The sequence below is a fragment of the Oryx dammah genome, unplaced genomic scaffold (genome assembly GCF_014754425.2).
Source record: "Oryx dammah isolate SB20612 unplaced genomic scaffold, SCBI_Odam_1.1 HiC_scaffold_3, whole genome shotgun sequence".
NCBI classification, from domain to species: domain Eukaryota; kingdom Metazoa; phylum Chordata; class Mammalia; order Artiodactyla; family Bovidae; genus Oryx; species Oryx dammah.
In genome coordinates this window covers 84,004,574-84,021,405 of record NW_024070187.1, presented here as the reverse complement: position 1 = coordinate 84,021,405, position 16,832 = coordinate 84,004,574, and the positions used below count along the sequence as shown (strand labels likewise).

The 16,832-nt window shown below is 37.6% G+C and overlaps 1 pseudogene; it reads left to right on the top strand.

Annotated features, from left to right (window-relative positions):
• Positions 1-13,428, top strand: part of LOC120862198 — a 40,681-nt pseudogene extending 27,253 nt beyond the window's left edge.
• The last annotated feature ends 3,404 nt before the right edge of the window (positions 13,429-16,832 follow it).

Here is a 16,832-nt window from a genome sequence, read left to right as displayed (position 1 = left end):
ATGTACTCTGCATATAAGTTAAATAAGCAGGGTGACAATATACTGCCTTGACGTACTCCTTTTCCTATTTGGAACCAGTCTGTTGTTCCATGTCCAGTTCTAACTGTTGTTTCCTGACCTGCATATAGGTTTCTCAAGAGGCAGGTCATGTGGTCTGGTATTCCCATCTTTTTCATAATTTTCCACAGTTTATTGTGATCCACACAGTCAAAGGCTTTGGCATAGTCAATAAAGCAGAAATGGATGTTTTTCTGGAACTCTTTTGCTTTTTCCATGTTGGCAATTTGATCTCTGGTTCCTCTGCCTTTTCTAAAACCAGCTTGAACATCAGGGAGTTCACGGTTCACGTATTGCTGAAGCCTGGCTTGGAGAATTTTGAGCATTACTTTACTAGCGTGTGAGATGAGGGCAATTGTGCGGTAGTTTGAGCATTCTTTGGCATTGCCTTTCTTTGGGATTGGAATGAAAACTGACCTTTTCCAGTCCTGTGGCCACTGCTGAGTGTTCCAAATTTGCTGGCATATTGAGGGCAGCACTTTCACAGCATTATCTTTCAGGATTTGGAATAGCTCAACTGGAATTCCATCACCTCCACTAGCTTTGTTCCTAGTGATGCTTTCTAAGGCCCACTTGACTTCACATTCCAGGATGTCTGGCTCTAGTTGAGTGATCACACCATTGTGATTATCTTGTTTGTGAAGATCTCTTCTGTACAGTTCTTCTGTGTATTCTTGCCACCTAACACATCATATTAAATATTTGAAAAATAAAAATCATATGATTATCTCAATAGATGCAGAGAAAGCCTTTGACAAAATTCAATATCCATTTAGGATATAAAAACTCTCCAGAAAACAGGAATGGAAGGAACATATCTTAAAATAATAAAAGCTATATATGACAAACCCACAGCAAACATTATCCTCAATGGTGAAAAATTGAAAGCATTTCCCCTAAAGTCAGGAACAAGACAAGGATGCCCACTTTCACCACTACTATTCAACATGGTTTTGGAAGTTTTGGCCACAGCAATCAGAGCAGAAAAAGAAATAAAAGGAATCCAAATTGGAAAAGAAGAAGTAAAACTCTCACTGTTTGCAGATGACATGATCCTCTATATAGAAAACCCTAAAGACTCTACCAGAAAATTACTAGAGCTAATCAATAAATATAGTAAAGTTGCAGGATATAAAATCAACACACAGAAATCCCTTGCATTCCTATACACTAATGATTAGAAAATAGAAAGAGAAATTAAGGAAACAATTCTATTCACCATGGCAACGAAAAGAATAAAATACTTTGGAATATATCTACCTAAAGAAACTAAAGACCTATATACAGAAAACTATAAAACACTGGTGAAAGAAATCAAAGAAGACACTAATAGATGGAAAAATATACCAAGTTCATGGATAGAAGAATCAATATAGTGAAAATGAGTATACTACCCAAAGCAATCTATAGATTCAACACAATCCCTATCAAGAAAATCTTTTAAAATTATGTATCTGGTAAGGAATTAATGTGCACAATACATAAAAGAACTGGTAGAGCTCAGCAACAACAACAACAAAATCTAATTGAAAAATGGAAAAGTACTTGAATAGATTTCTTCAAGGAATATACAAATGGTCAAAAGGTATATGAAAAGAAGCTCAACATCATTCATCATAATGGAAATGAAAATCAAAAGCATATAAAATTAATAATTCATTCAATAGGATATCTATTATCAGAAAAAGAAGGGAAAAAAAGGAAAATAACATGTTGGTGAGAATGTAGAGAAATAGGACTTGGTGGACTGCCACTAGGAGTAAAAATGATGCATCTGCTGTGAAAAACATTTTTGTAGTTTCTTAGAAAGTTAAACATAGGATCATATGAACTAGACATTCTCTCTTGGCTGTATATTGAAAGGAATAGAAATCAGTGATTAAAACACATATTTGTAGGTGGAACCTGGTGGGCTGCCATCTATGGAGTAACACAGAGTTGGACGTGACTGAAGTGACTTAGAAGCAGCAGCAGCAGCAGGCATAGTGACTTAATGAGTCAGATAACCATGATGATGTGATCACTCTTCTAGAACCAGACATCTTGGAGCGCAAAGTCAAGTGGCCTTTAAGAAACATCACTATGAACAAAGTTAGTGCAGGTGATGGAATTCCAGCTAAGCTATTTCTAATACTAAAATACAATGCTGTTAAAGTGCTGCACTCAATATGCCAGCAAATATGGAAAACTCATCACTGGACACAGGAATGGAAAAGGTCAATTTTCATTCCAATCCCAAAGAAAGGCAATGCCAAAGAATGTTCAAGCTACCACACAATTGCCCTCATTTCCCATAATAGCAAGGTCATGCTCAAAATCTCCAAGATAGGCTTAAACAGTATGTGAACCAAGAACTTCCAGATATTCAAGCTGGATTTTAAAAAGGAAGAGGAACCAGAGATCAAAATGCCAACATCCCTTGGATCCTAGAAAAACCAAGAGAATTCCAGAAAAATACTACTTCTGCTTTATTGACTATGCTAAAACCTTTGTGTGGATTACAACAAACTGTGGAAAACTCTTCAAGTGATGGGAATACCAGATCACTTTACCTGCCTCCTGAGAAACCTGCATGCAAGTCAAGAAACAGCAGTTAGAACCAGACCTGGAACAATGGACTGATTAAAAATTGGGAAAGGAGTATGTCAAGGCTGTATATTGTCACCCTGGTTATTTAAATTATACACAGAGTACATCATGAGAAACGCTGGGCTGGAAGAAGCACAAGCTGGAATCAAGACAGGTGGGAGAAATATCAATAACTTCAGATATGCAGATGACACCACCCTTATGGCAGAAAGTGAAGAAGAACTAAAGAACTTCTTGATGAAGTTGAAAAAGGAGAGTGAAAAAGCTGGCTTAAAACTCAACATTCAAAAAACAAAGATCATGGCATTCAGTCCCATTGCTTCATGGCAAATGGATGGGGAAAAAATGGAAACAGTGACAAACCTTATTTTCTTGGGCTCCAAAATCATTGCTGATATTGACTGTAGCCATGAAATGAAAAGATTCCTGCTCCTTGGAGGAAAAGCTATAACAAACATAGACAGCACATTAAAAAGAAGATACATTACTTTACTGACAAAGGTCCCTATAGTCAAATCTATGGTGTTTCTAGGGGTCATGTATGGATGTCAGAGTTGGACCATAAAGAAAGCTGAGCATTGACAAACTGATACTTTGGAACTGTGGTGTTGGAGAAGACTCTTGAGAGTCCCTTGGATTGCAAGGAGATCAAACCAGTCAATCCTAAAGGAAATCAGTCCTGAATATTCATTGCAAGGATGATGCTGAAGCTGAAGTTCCAATATTTTGGCCATCTGATGTGAAGAATTGACTCATTAGAAAAGACCCTGATGCTGGAAGTGATTGAAGGCTGGATAAGAAGGGGGAAACAGAGGATGAGATGGCTGGAGGGCTTCACTGTCTCAATGGACATTAGTTTTAGCAAACTCTGGGAAATGGTGAAGGACAGGAAGCCTGGCATGCTGCAATCCATGTGGTTGCAAAGAGTTGGACACAACTGAGCAACTGAACAAATCAGAGCAACAATTTTCAGGTCAGAAAAATGATGGATAAAGAATTTGTTTTATTTTATTTTATTTTTTTAATTTTTTTGGAGAGTTAATAGTTTTTAGTTCTGTTTTAGTATAGTTACTCTACAATGTTGTATTAGTTTCTACTATACAGCAAAGTGAATCAGCTATATGTATACATATATCACATTTTGGTGGATTTCCTTCACATATAGATCATTCCAGAACATTGAGTAGAGTTCCCTGTACTTTACAGCAGGTTCTCATTAGTTATCTACTTTAAACATGGTATCAGTAATGTATATATATCAATCTCTATCTCCCATTTCATCCCACCTTCCTTCCCCCTTGGTATCCATACACCTGTTTTCTATACCTGTTCCTCTATTTCTGCTTTGCAATTTATTTACATACATTCATACATACATATATATATATATACATATATGATTTATGTATACAAATAATGTATGATTCCACTTGTACGTGTTACCTAGAGTAGTCCAATTTTACAGAGATGGAAAGTAAGGCAGAGATTATCAGGGGCTAAGGAATGAGAGCTATAGGGAGTTATTTAATGATGCAGAGTTGATGTTATAGATGATGAAAATATTTGAGGTAAACATAGAGCTGATTGGACTTCCCTGGTGCCTTCAGTTCAATTCAGTCGCTCAGTCGTGTCTGACTCTTTGCGACCCCATGAATTGCAGCACGCCAGGCCTCCCTGTCCATCACCAACTCCCGGAGTTCACTCAAACTCATGTCCATCGAGTTGGTGATGCCATCCAGCCATCTCATCCTCTGTCGTCCCCTTCTCCTCCTGCCCCCAATCCCTCCCAGCATCAGAGTCTTTTCCAATGAGTCAACTCTTTGCATGAGGTGGCCAAAGTATTGGAGTTGCAGCTTTAGTATCAGTCCCTCCAAAGAATACCCAGGACTGATCTCCTTTAGGATGGACTGGTTGGATCTCCTTGTAGTCCAAGGGACTCTCATGAGTATTCTCCAACACCACAGTTCAAAAGCATCAATTCTTTGGCACTCAGCTTTCTTCCCTGGTGCCTTAGTTAGTAAATAATCCTCTTGCAATGTGGGAGACCTGAGTCCTATCCAGTGGGTCAGGAAGATGCCCTGGAGCAAGGCATGACAACCCACTCCAGTAATCTTACCTGGAGAATCCCCATGGACAGAGGAGCCTGGCAGGCTGCAGTCTATGGGGTTGCAAAGAGTCAGACACGACTGTGCAACTGGATGCCATGTCATATAGTTGATGGTTACACAACATTGTAGATGTTTTTAGTGTCACCAAACTCTAGACTAACAATACTTTAAAATAATAAATATAATTATGAATATTTTACTTTATGAGTCTATGTTACTGGTAAGTATGTAAAAAAAATAAGCTCAAAAGAGGTAAATAACATCCCTCCCCTTTGCTTCTGAAATCTTTGTTTCAAAAATCCTCTTTACCAGAGTGGCCTAGTAACACCAATATGTAGTTCTTTCAGCTGCAGATTGTCATTTTTCTTCATCTACATCTTCATCATTTTTCTTCATCCGGTTAAGTTAGAATTAACCCGAAGACGAAAGGCTATTGACTAGGATCATTGCAAGCCTTTGAAAACATGGTTGTAGTGTAATGGTTTATAAACACTCATGTATGATGCCTGGAGGCATCAAATCTGATTAATCATAGGTTAACTTCTGATAGGATGTGATTCTAAAAATATTCTAATAAAGACATTCATCTTAATAGGTTCTGTGGCGATACACAGGAAAGAAACCAAAAACACTAGGAGCCAATACCCAACTATATAAATGGATTCCACAAAATGATCTTGGTAAGACCAAAGAGAAGAAAAATAAATAGAGCTGAATGAAGTTTAATCTGAATGATTATTCAATAACATATATCTTACAAATTTATATTTAAAATAAGAAAAAAAGAAATTTTAATGTGTTCTTCACATTTCTTCAGGAGTTTGTGTAAAAAAGGATTATTCATGACACATTTTAAAGATTAAGGCACACTTTATTCAAGACCATCATGATAAATATAGTTATTAGTGCAATGGACTTTTACAATAAGACAGAGAGTTTGGACACAACTCTGTATGCAGAAAGGTAAAGTGGGGAATTTTTCCCCAAAGAACATAATGAAAGTTCATTGGATGAAAAATTACAAACAGTTCAACTGACCTAGTAAATGCTTGCTAAAATTGGGCACTGCAGAGATAGTGGAATCACAAAATCAAATTCTAGTTGAGAAGAGTTCAGAGGAACCTAACTAGATCTTGGTCAAGGATCTTTGTCAAACTTTAGCATAAATATCAAGTTTATAAATCTTTAATTTATGATTAATCTCTCCTTCCTCGGGATCAATGTAAGAGAAAGTACTTTTAGATCAGGCTCTCATTAACTTTTGTATAGAATATTGTAACACACTCCTGATGCTCTTCATCCATTTTCTCCTACCTTTCTTCTCTACAGGAAAAAAAAATTCTGGCAAGCCATTTCACCTATATTTCACATATAACATAAATGGCTGCATATTAGTATAAAGTCAAGCACAAATCCTATTTTCTTAAACAGAGAACATCATAAACTTGATGTAACCTATCTTTCTAGCCTGTTATGCCAACATTCTCATATTGAAATCCTGCACATCTCACCTTCCTTTTCCCATCTTCAAAAATATTTGGTTTCTACAGTCCTTCCCTTCATTTTTATTGATATATTCTTCCTGCAATAATTTGTCAAATGGCAAGTACTCTCCATCATATATTCTGCAGGAAACTTCTCAGTTGTCTGTCATTCCAGCAATGACTTAACTGCTGGAATCACTAATTATACTTAGCCTGGAGTAATTAATTGCTGCTTTGTTCAGAGCCTATAAGGATTTATATGTATTCTCATGGCACATAATTATATAGAAGATGTTACTTAATAGAATTTGGCTTATGCACGTGTCATGATTTTCTGTTTCTGACTCTCTTACAATTTAGAATAATAATGTTTCCTTTTTTTAAAATTTTTAGGATATCCCCAAACCAGAGCTTTTATCACTCACTGTGGAACCAATGGGATCTATGAAGCTATTTACCATGGGTCCCTATGGTTGGAATTCCTGTGTTTGGTGATCAACATGATAATGTTGTTCGTATGAAAGTCAAAGGGGCAGCTGTTGAAGTAGACTTGCAAAGAATGATAAGTGCAGATCTGCTTAATGCTTTGAAAGCAGTTATTAACAACCCTTTGTGAGTAGAGAATATATACATTTTTAAGAAGCCTCTTGTTTTTGAAGGAATAATCAATTTTATACAATTATAAATTGATAATTTTATATAATAACCAGTGCAAGGTAATATCAAATAAGATTATTTTATACTTCTTAAATTTTGTGAAATTATTTTGTCACCTACCACTACTGAGTGATAGATTACAACCTCAAAGAAATACTAAATTTATTTAAAGAAAATTATCTACTGTTAAAAAGATATAAACTTTTTAATTAACAATAGTACTTTTTATTTCTTAAAAATTGCAGATATTATCACTGTAAAGAATTTAGGAAATGTAACAAAATCATAAAAACATAACTACTCAGCTTTCCTTATGTAGTTATAACCAATACCAGTTTAGAAACTTCTGCTATTTGCTTGTGCTAATTTATAAATAGAAAGTAATAGAATATATTTGTAAAAATAGAGTTATATTTGTTAATTTAAAATATTTTATATTGGTATATTTTAAATTAAAACTAGAGAAAGAGAATGAAGCAAAATTGAGAGATCCAAATGGAGGCAGAGAAGACCCTAGCCTTCTTGTTCCCCAGTAGGAAATAACAATTAGACACTATCTATGAACAAAATCATTTCTGGGAGTGCTCTAAAGTCCATGTATGAAATTTTAGCAACACAGTAGAACAACAACCAAAACAAAAGAGCCTGAGATAAATCACAGAAGAACAAAATGATGACAGCTTTATTTTACCAGCATCATCCTCAAGCCAGCATTGCACAGCACCAAGAGAGAACTCTCAGCTAGAAAGAGTCCCTTGGTAGAAAAAGAAGAATGAGTTGAGTGACCAATTTCTAAGGGCTTCTGGGACACAGAAATAGAAAAACAAATTCTAAATTTGTATGAAGCCACAAGAGATCTCAAACAGCCAAAGCAGTCCCAAGAAATAATGAAATTGAAGGCATCCCACTTTTTATTTCAAACTGTACTATATAGTAATTTTAAACAGATGATATTGTCATAAAAATAGACATACAGACCAATGGACAGGACTGAGAACCCTGAAACAAAGCTTCATATATAAAGCTGAATAATATTTTTCAAAAAGTGAAGAATACTCCATAGGAAAAGCATTATCCCTTCAATGAGTAGTACTAAGGAAACTAGATAATTATATACAGGAGAATAGAATTTGGAACTGTATATTATATTACTCACAAAAGATGACTAGAAATGGACTAAAGTCTTAAACATAAGACCTGAAACCATAGAACTCCTATGATCAAACAGGAGGAAAAGTTTCTTGACAAGGGTATTGGCGACAAATTTTGTGATATAACATCAACAATACAAGGAACCAATGCAAAACAAAAGGTGGAGCTATATTAAGAAATGACCTACACAATGAAAGGCAACATACAAAATTGGAGAACATTTTGAAAATAACACATCTGATAAGAAACTAATATACAAAAGATATAAGTAACTCATATTACTCAATAGCAAAATTTTCAAAAAATGAATGGAGTTACTGAATATATATTGGCCCAAAAAAGATGTATACCTGCCAACAGGTACATGAAAAGGGGCTTGACACTACTAAGCATCATAAAATGCAAATCAAAACCTCACCTTTCCCACCTCACACTTATTAGAATTGCTGTTGAGGTTGTTCAGTCACTAAATTGTGGCTGACTCTGTGACCCCATTGACGACAGCATGCCAGACTACCCTGTCCTCAACTATCTCCTGGAGTTTGCTCAAATACATGTCCATTGAGGCGGTGATGCTATCTAACCATCTCATCCTCCGCTGCCCAATTTTCTTTCACCCTTCAATCTGACTCAGCAGTAGGTTCTTTTGCAATGAGTCAGCTCTTCGCATCAGGTGGCCAAAGTATTGGAGCTTCAGCTTTAGCATCATTCCTTCCATGAAATTCAGGGTTGATTTCCTTTAGGATTGACTGGTTTGACCTCCTTACTGTCCAAGGGACTCTCGAGTCTTCTTAAGCACCAGAAAGCATCAATTTTTCAATGCTCAGCCTTCTTTATGGTCCAACTCTCACATGATTGCTGGAAAAACCATAGCTTTGACTATAGGGACATTTGTCAGCAAAGTAATGTCTCTGCTTTTTAATATGCTGTCTGTGTTTGTCATAGTTTTTCTCCCAAAGAGCAAGAGCCTTTTAATTTCATGACTGCAGTTGCTCTCCGGAGTGATTTTGGAGCCCAAGAAAATAAAGTCTGTCATTGTTTCCACATCTATTTGTCACAAAGTGATGGGACAGGATACCATATTCTTAGTGTTTTTCAATGTTGAGTTTCAAGCCAGTTTTTCACTTTCTTTCACCTTCATCAAGAGGCTCTTCAGTTCCTCCTTGTTTTCTTCCATAAGGACAGAGTCATTTGCATATCTGAGGCTCTTGATATTTCTCCTGGCAATCTTGATTCCACCTTTGACTTCATCCAGCCTGGCATTTCTCATGATGTACTCTTTTTGCTTCTCTTCTTTTCTCAGCTATTTATAAGGCTTCCTCAGACAACCATTTTCCTTCTACAGTTCTTTTTCTTGGGGTTGGTTTTGATCATGGCCTCCTGTACAATGTCATAAAGCTCTGTCCATAGTTCTTCATGCACTCTGTCTATCTGATCTAATCCCTTGAATTCATTTGTCACTTCCACTGTATAATTGTAAGGAATTTGATCTGGTCATATCTGAATGGTCTACTGCTTTTCCCTCCTTATTTAATGTAAATCTGAATTTGGCAATAAGGAGTTCATGATCTGACCACAGTCAGCTCCTAGTCTTGTTTTTGCTAAATGTATATAGTTTGTTCATCCTCAACTTCAAAGAATATAATAATCTGATTCTGGGATTGACTATCTCTACACATTGACCACAAATAGTCATTTCTTGTGTTGTTGTAGAAGGGTGGTGTTTGCTATGACCAGTGCGTGTTCTTGAGAAAACTCTGTTAGCCTTTGCCATGCTTCATTTTGTACCCCAAGGCCAAAACTGCCTGTTACTCCAGGGGTTTCTTGACTTCCTATTTTTGCATTCCAATCCCCTATGATGAAACAGACATCTTTCTTTGGTGTTAATCCTAGAAAGTCTTGTAGGTTTTCACAGAGCCATTCAACTTCAATCTCTTCAGCATTAGTGGCTGGGGCAAAGATTTGGATTGCTGTGATGTTGAGTGGTTTGCCTTGGAAACAAATAGAGACCATTCTGTCATTTTTGCGATTGCTCCCAAGTACCTCATTTTGGACTCTTGCTGACTATGAGGGCTATTCCATTTCTTCTAAGGGATTCTAGCCCATAGTATTAGATGTAATGGTCATCTGAATTAAATTTGCACATTCCAGTCCATTTTAGTTCGCTGATTCCTAGAATGTCAATATTCACTCTTGCCATCTCCTGTCTGACCACTGCCAGTTTGCCTTCATTCATGGATCTAACATTCCAGGTTCCTATGCAATATTGCTCTTTATAGTGTCAGACTTTACTTTCACCAACAGAGACATCCACAAATGGGCGTCGTTTCTGCTCTGGGTCAGATTCTTCATTCCTTCTGGGGCTATTTCTCTGCTCTTCTCCAGTAACATTTTGGACACCTACTGACCTGGATGGTGCATATTTTGGTGTCATATCTTTTTGCCTTTTCATACTGTTCATGGGATTCTCAAGGCAGAATGCTGAAGTGGTTTGCCATTCCCTTCTCCAGTACAACAATGTGAATCCTCCATAAGTATATATATATATATATATATATAATCCCCTCCTTTTGAGTCTTCCTCTTACCTCCACCCACTCCCACTCTTTTGTGTTTTGTGGCAGTCTCTAGGGTATATTCAAGTCTTTTTGACCCCATGGACTGTAGCCTGCTAGTCTCCTCTGTTGATAGGACTTTCCAGGGATTAATACTGGCATGCATTGCCATTTGCTTCTCCAGAGGATCTCACTGACCCAGGGATCGAATGTGCATCGCCTGCTCTCCTGCATTGGCAGGGAGATTCTTTAGCACTGAGCCACCTAGGAAGCCCCAGAGTACCAGTCTGAGCTCTCTGTATTATACAGCAAATTCTAATGGCTATCTGCTCTACACATGATAGTATCTATAAGTCAGTGCTACTTCCTCAATTTGTCCGACTGTGTCCCATCCCTTGCTATGTATACAAATCTGTCCTCTACATCTGCATTTCTATTCCTACCCTACTAATGGGGTTATAAGTACAGTTTTTTTCCTAGGTTACAATATTAATATATGATATTTATTTTTCTCCTTCTGACTTACTTCACTCTGTAAAACAGGCTGTGGGTTCCATCAGTGTCTCTTAAACATCACATCTTAGATTTCTTTGCCATATTATCAGTACAATATTGTCAAAGCTTACAATGTATGCATCTTGCCCAAGACCACAATTTCCAATATCATTTAGCATTAATTTCATATTTATATGGATTTAATGAACCAATTTGTGTTTTAATAGAGTATTTTATTGACTTTTTATCTGATAAATACTTTCTGTGTCTGTCTTGGAATTTCTGTTGCTATTGTTTGTTTTCCTGAGATGTATTCAAAAGTACTTATCCTTTAAATTCTTGTGTATTAAAAAAAGCCTGCCTTGGTTGTTTAAACCAAAGAGCAACAGAGCTTTGTTTACTTTTTTCTGGTTTATAGTTCTCATCCTCAATACTTTTTGCTTGCTTTCCCATGATTTTCTACTATTTGATATTCTGTATTCTTTGTCAATGATGATTGCACTTTGCTGTGGGAGAATAACCTCCTTCCTTCACAAACCCAAGGAAATCTTGCTTCTAAGTCAGCCATTCAAAGCCTTAAGCCAAAACCGTGGTTTGGTCTTCTGTTTCTTGACAGAAGTTAGAAGGGTTAGTGTTCTAGCTATTGCAGTCCTTCCATCTCACCACTCTGTGCAGCCCTCTGTTGTTGTACAGTTGCTCAGTCATGTCTACTCTTTCTGACTCCATGAAATGCAGCACACCAGGCCTCCCTGTCCCTCACTATCTTCCAGAGTTTGCCCAAGTTCATGTTCATTTTCAGTGATGCCATCCAACTGTCTCATCCTTTGATGCCCTCTTCTCTTTCTTCCCTCAGTATTTCCCAGCACTGTGGACTTTCCCAGTGAGTTGTCTGTTCTCATCAGATGACCAAAATACTGGAGCTTCAGCTTCAACATCAGTCCTTCCAGTAAATATTCAGGGTTGATCTCCCTTATGATTGTCTGGTTTGACCTCCTTGCTGTCCAAGGGACTTTCAGGAGTCTTTTCCAGCACCACAGTTGAAGGCATCAGTTATTTGGCATTCTGACTTCTTTATGGTCCAACCCTCACAATAGTATGGGACAACTAGGAAGACCATAGCCTTGACTATTCAGACATTTGTTGGCAGAGTAATGATTCTACTTTTCAACACACAGCCCTCTTTAGCCTGAGGCAAAAATGCCAGCATCTATTCAGTCTCAGACCCTATTTCTTGCCTAGAGGATCACATGAAGCTTTCTTGCTTTCATCTGAAATGTCAGGACCATGAAGATCACATACTGAAATCATTTCCTGTTACTTCTGAAGTCTCATTAATACTGACACTCCAGACCAAACCTGAGGAAGAGTGAAGGAGTGGTGAAAGGGTTCCTTTTTCATAGACCTTCCCTTCCATGCCGCTTCCTACACTATTATGTTCCCAATACCACACTCAGCAAGTTAGACCAAAATTCTGTATTCTCAAGCTACATATTTTATTAATCCATTCTCATTTGTGTACTTTGAGAATGCTATTTTCAATTGGAAATTATTTTCTCTCCTACCTTTAATAATTGCTGAAATTCTAATGCATCCAACAGATACCAGCCAATGGACCATCATATCTAGAAATATCTCAAGAGGAAACAAATTTTCTTAAACTTTTCATATTCTTGGTGATATTAATTATGACATAACTTATATAATTAATTATGCAATGTATTTTTAATAATATATATCTGTTTTAGGTATATCATGTCCTTAACAAACTCTACAGGTTGTTATTTATATATATTCAATTTTAGCTATAAAGAGAATGCTATGAAGTTATCAAGAATTCACCATGATCAACCTGTAAAACCCCTGAATGGAGCAGTCTTCTGGGTTGAGTTTGTCATGTGCCACAAAGGAGCCAAGCACCTTCAACCAGCTTTCCATGACCTCACCTGGTTCCAGCACCACTCTTTGGATGTGATTTGCTTCCTGCTAGCTTGTGTGGCAACTGTTGCATTCCTGGTCACTAAATGTTGCCTGTTTTGTTGTTGGAAGTTTGGTAAGACTGCAAAGAAGAAAAAGAGAGAGTAGTCTCTTCTGCTTTTTTTTTTTTTTTTTTAATAATTGGGCTAGAAACCTTGACAGAGTCCATCTGAATAATCCAGCCACTGATTTGAAAAGATTTCTCTCCTGTTCTTCTGGGTTCTTATCCAGTCTTCAACTTATCAAGACAAAGATCAAAGACTCACTCCAGAAATAAGCCACATGATTCCAAATGAAGGTTTAAAATAATCTATTCTTTACAAAGATACGACAAATGAATAAACATATGGAAATTGTTACAATTAAAGTTTAGTGCTTTCCTTTATTCATGGCTTTCAGTTCAACCAGTTGAGATGCTGGTGAGGCCTCAGGAACATAATGATAAATCCTATTTCCATACTGATCAGGTTGAATATTTCTTAAATATCTAACATAATTTTGGGTCCAATAATCAATAATTATTTCATATTCTCTAAAAGAACTATACAAGAACTAATGCAGAACACACTCTAGCCAGAGCTTCTTTGCCAGTCAGGAATATCAGAAGCCTGATAGGATTTCTACTCTGCTGTAAAGCACATTTTACATCATCAATTTCCTTTCATATTACACATTAGACTTTGTCCCCTTTGGAATACAAAATACTGTTTGTTTGTTTGTTTGTTTGTTTTTCCAAGACTATCCTTCATTTGGATATTAATAATGATAGTACTTCATTTGTATTGTAACACTTCTTGGCTTCAGAGAACTAGCTGATTATTGTATGTTTTCATGGTTATTGGTACTATGGACCAAAGTAAATGACTGGAATTTAATGCCCACACTTTTAAATGAACTTAAGTACAATAAGGCTGTATATTGTCATTCTGCTTATTTAACTCTATATAGAGTGCATCATGCGAAATGCTGGCCTGGCCAAGCAGGAATCGAGATTGCCGCAGAAATATCAACCTCAGGTGATACACAGATGATACCCCTCTAATGTCAGAAAGTAAAAAGGAACTAAAGAGCCTTTTGATGAGGGTAAAAGGGGGAAAAGCTGGCTTAAAGCTGAGCATTAAAAAAAAAAAAAAAAAAAAAAGAAAGTCATGGCATCTGGTCCCATCATTTCATGGCAAATAGAAGTAGGAAAAGTGGAAACTGCTTTCTTGTCCTCCAAAATCACTGTGGATGCTCACTGTAGCCAAAAATTAAAAGACGCTTGCTTCTCAGAAGAAAAGCTATGACAAACCTAGACAGTGTGTTAAAAAGCAGAGATACCACTTTGCAGACAAAGGTCTATGTACTCAAAGTTATCCTTTTTCCTGTATGTTTATGAGAGTTGCACCATAAAGAAAGCCCAACAGTGTAGAATTGATGCCTTAAAATTGTAGTGCTGGCAAGTTAGAGAGCCATCAGAGGGGTTTGAGCTGAGACACTCCTTTTATATGCATAAGACTAATAACTGGAGCTCTCAGTTAACTTTTTCCAGAGAAAGGTGATCAGGGATAGCCCCCTTGAAATGTCAGAAGAATAGGTGGAAAGCATAATGCAGTAAGGCAGGCAGACTCTGGTTTTGGGGGTAGATGCCCAAGAAAGTCCAGGGGAACTCCTGAGGCCTGATCCCACCTTTGCATTTTGTCAGGACCCTTTCCTCATGACCTTTGCCATGGGGGAGATTCCCCATACTGGCTCCCGGCATCTCCCCCTTTTTTATTTCTTAAAACAGGCAGATGCAGTTCAGTCGTGAGCTTCTGAATGTTCTGCCGAAGAATCCTGACAATACAAGGAAGAATGATTATGAGGAGCAAGATTAGAGCACCCACAGCAACATAGCTAAAAACAGTAGACAGAATGTTTTTTCCAGAAATGAAATTAGAAAAGGTGTGGGAAAAGTTATTAGCTGCTCCTGTGGCAGTAAAGTCTAGTCGGGAGTGTTCCATAGTGGTTATCTGATTATGAAGTTTCCCTAAATCCAGACAATGTCAGAGCTGTTCCAAATACCTGAAATATGATTTTTAATTTTTTTCCATTCATAGTCTGTCTCGTTCACTTTCAGGGATGTAACGCATATCCACCCGTAGTCGGCATGACAGGACAATGCCAATTTTGTTTTTAATGCCTGTAGTTCAGTCCCAATATGTGTTATTGCTTCCTCTAGGGTATCTACCCTCATCTCTAGCTTCCTATCTATAATTTCTTGTGTTGCCAACGTTAAAGAAACATGTTTAGACATAGTATCAACATATTGGGCAGTATGCACTTGTTGAGTCAATGATATTGCTGCCACAGTAACAGAAGTAATTGCAGTTATTAAAGCTGATATTCCTAAGATAAGTAAGCCCACAAACCATCGTGATTGCATTAAATCTTGTAGTTGTTGTAACACAGCAATCATCATAACAACTACTTATCATACCAATAAGTAGTTACAGTTACAGGCACCGTAAGATAGGGTGGATATTTTAACACCACAAAACAGCAAACATTATATTGAAGAGTTAAGCAAGATGAAAGCATACATTGTTCACAGGACACTGTATTAAGTCCACCTGAATAATTTATCCGTACATAGAGTCTTCCGGAAACATTAGTGAAGAGAAAAACATAAGGAGAGGGTAAACAAGCCAAAACAGAATAAGTAGAATTATTTTCTGGTCAATGTTCACACTGCAGCAGCTCCGTCAGTCCCACCGGGATCTCGATGTTTACCTTGCCTCTCCTGCTGGCAGGCGCCCAGGCACTGCCCTCGCTCCCTCACTAAACCAGCCACGGGCCCAGTGGTGGCCAAGCGAGTGCAGACGGACACTGGTGGGGCCACCGGCTGCAAACGCAGTGCACTGGGTCCTGGCAGCCAGGCTGTTCCTGCCCGCGGCTCCCAGCACGCAGCTGTTCCATGAGGCAGCGGCGGCAGGGGCAGAGGAGTACCCTTCCTCTTTTGTGACGGAAGCTATGGGGGAACCGGATATCTAGGGGACTGCGACATGGCAAATCAGCCTGTCTGGGATCCAAATCGGAGAATCTGTATCCTGTGGAAAAATACAAACACATCCTCGACCGCTAGTTAACAATGGGTCAGGACCCCTCCATTGTCTGGAGAGGAGGTCCTTCCATTTCACCAATGGCTTTGCATTCTGTTGTTCCAGACACCAATGGTGAAGCATTGCAGTGGTTCCGGACAAATCAGCATTTAAGTTATTTATTACAAAGAAAGCATGTTGTAAAATCTGATGGGGGAACTATACTTAAGTTCCCCTTTCTTTAATTTTTTAGTTTGTATTTTTAATGTTTGGTGAGTTCTTTTTACTATAGCTTGTCCCTGTGGATTATAAGGGATGCCCATGTTATGTTTAATTTGGAACTTTGTACAAAATTCCTGGAAAGACTTAGAGGTATAAGCAGGAGCATTGTGAGTTTTTAAAGCTTTTGGCAAACCCAAATATGAAAAACAAGTAAAGAGATGTTGTATTACATCCTTATATGCCTCTCCTGTGCGAGCAGTTGCAATAATGACATGGGAAAAAGTATCTACAGTTACATGAACAAAAGACAATTTTCCAAATGAGGAGACATGAGTTACATCCATCTGCCAAAGCATATTAGGTTTGAGACTGCGAGGGTTAACTCCCATAGGTAAACTATTTATAGTAGTGGGATAGTGTGAGCAGGAACGAAAAATCTCTCAAGCAGATCCTCGAGGAATTTGAAATTGATATCTTAAGG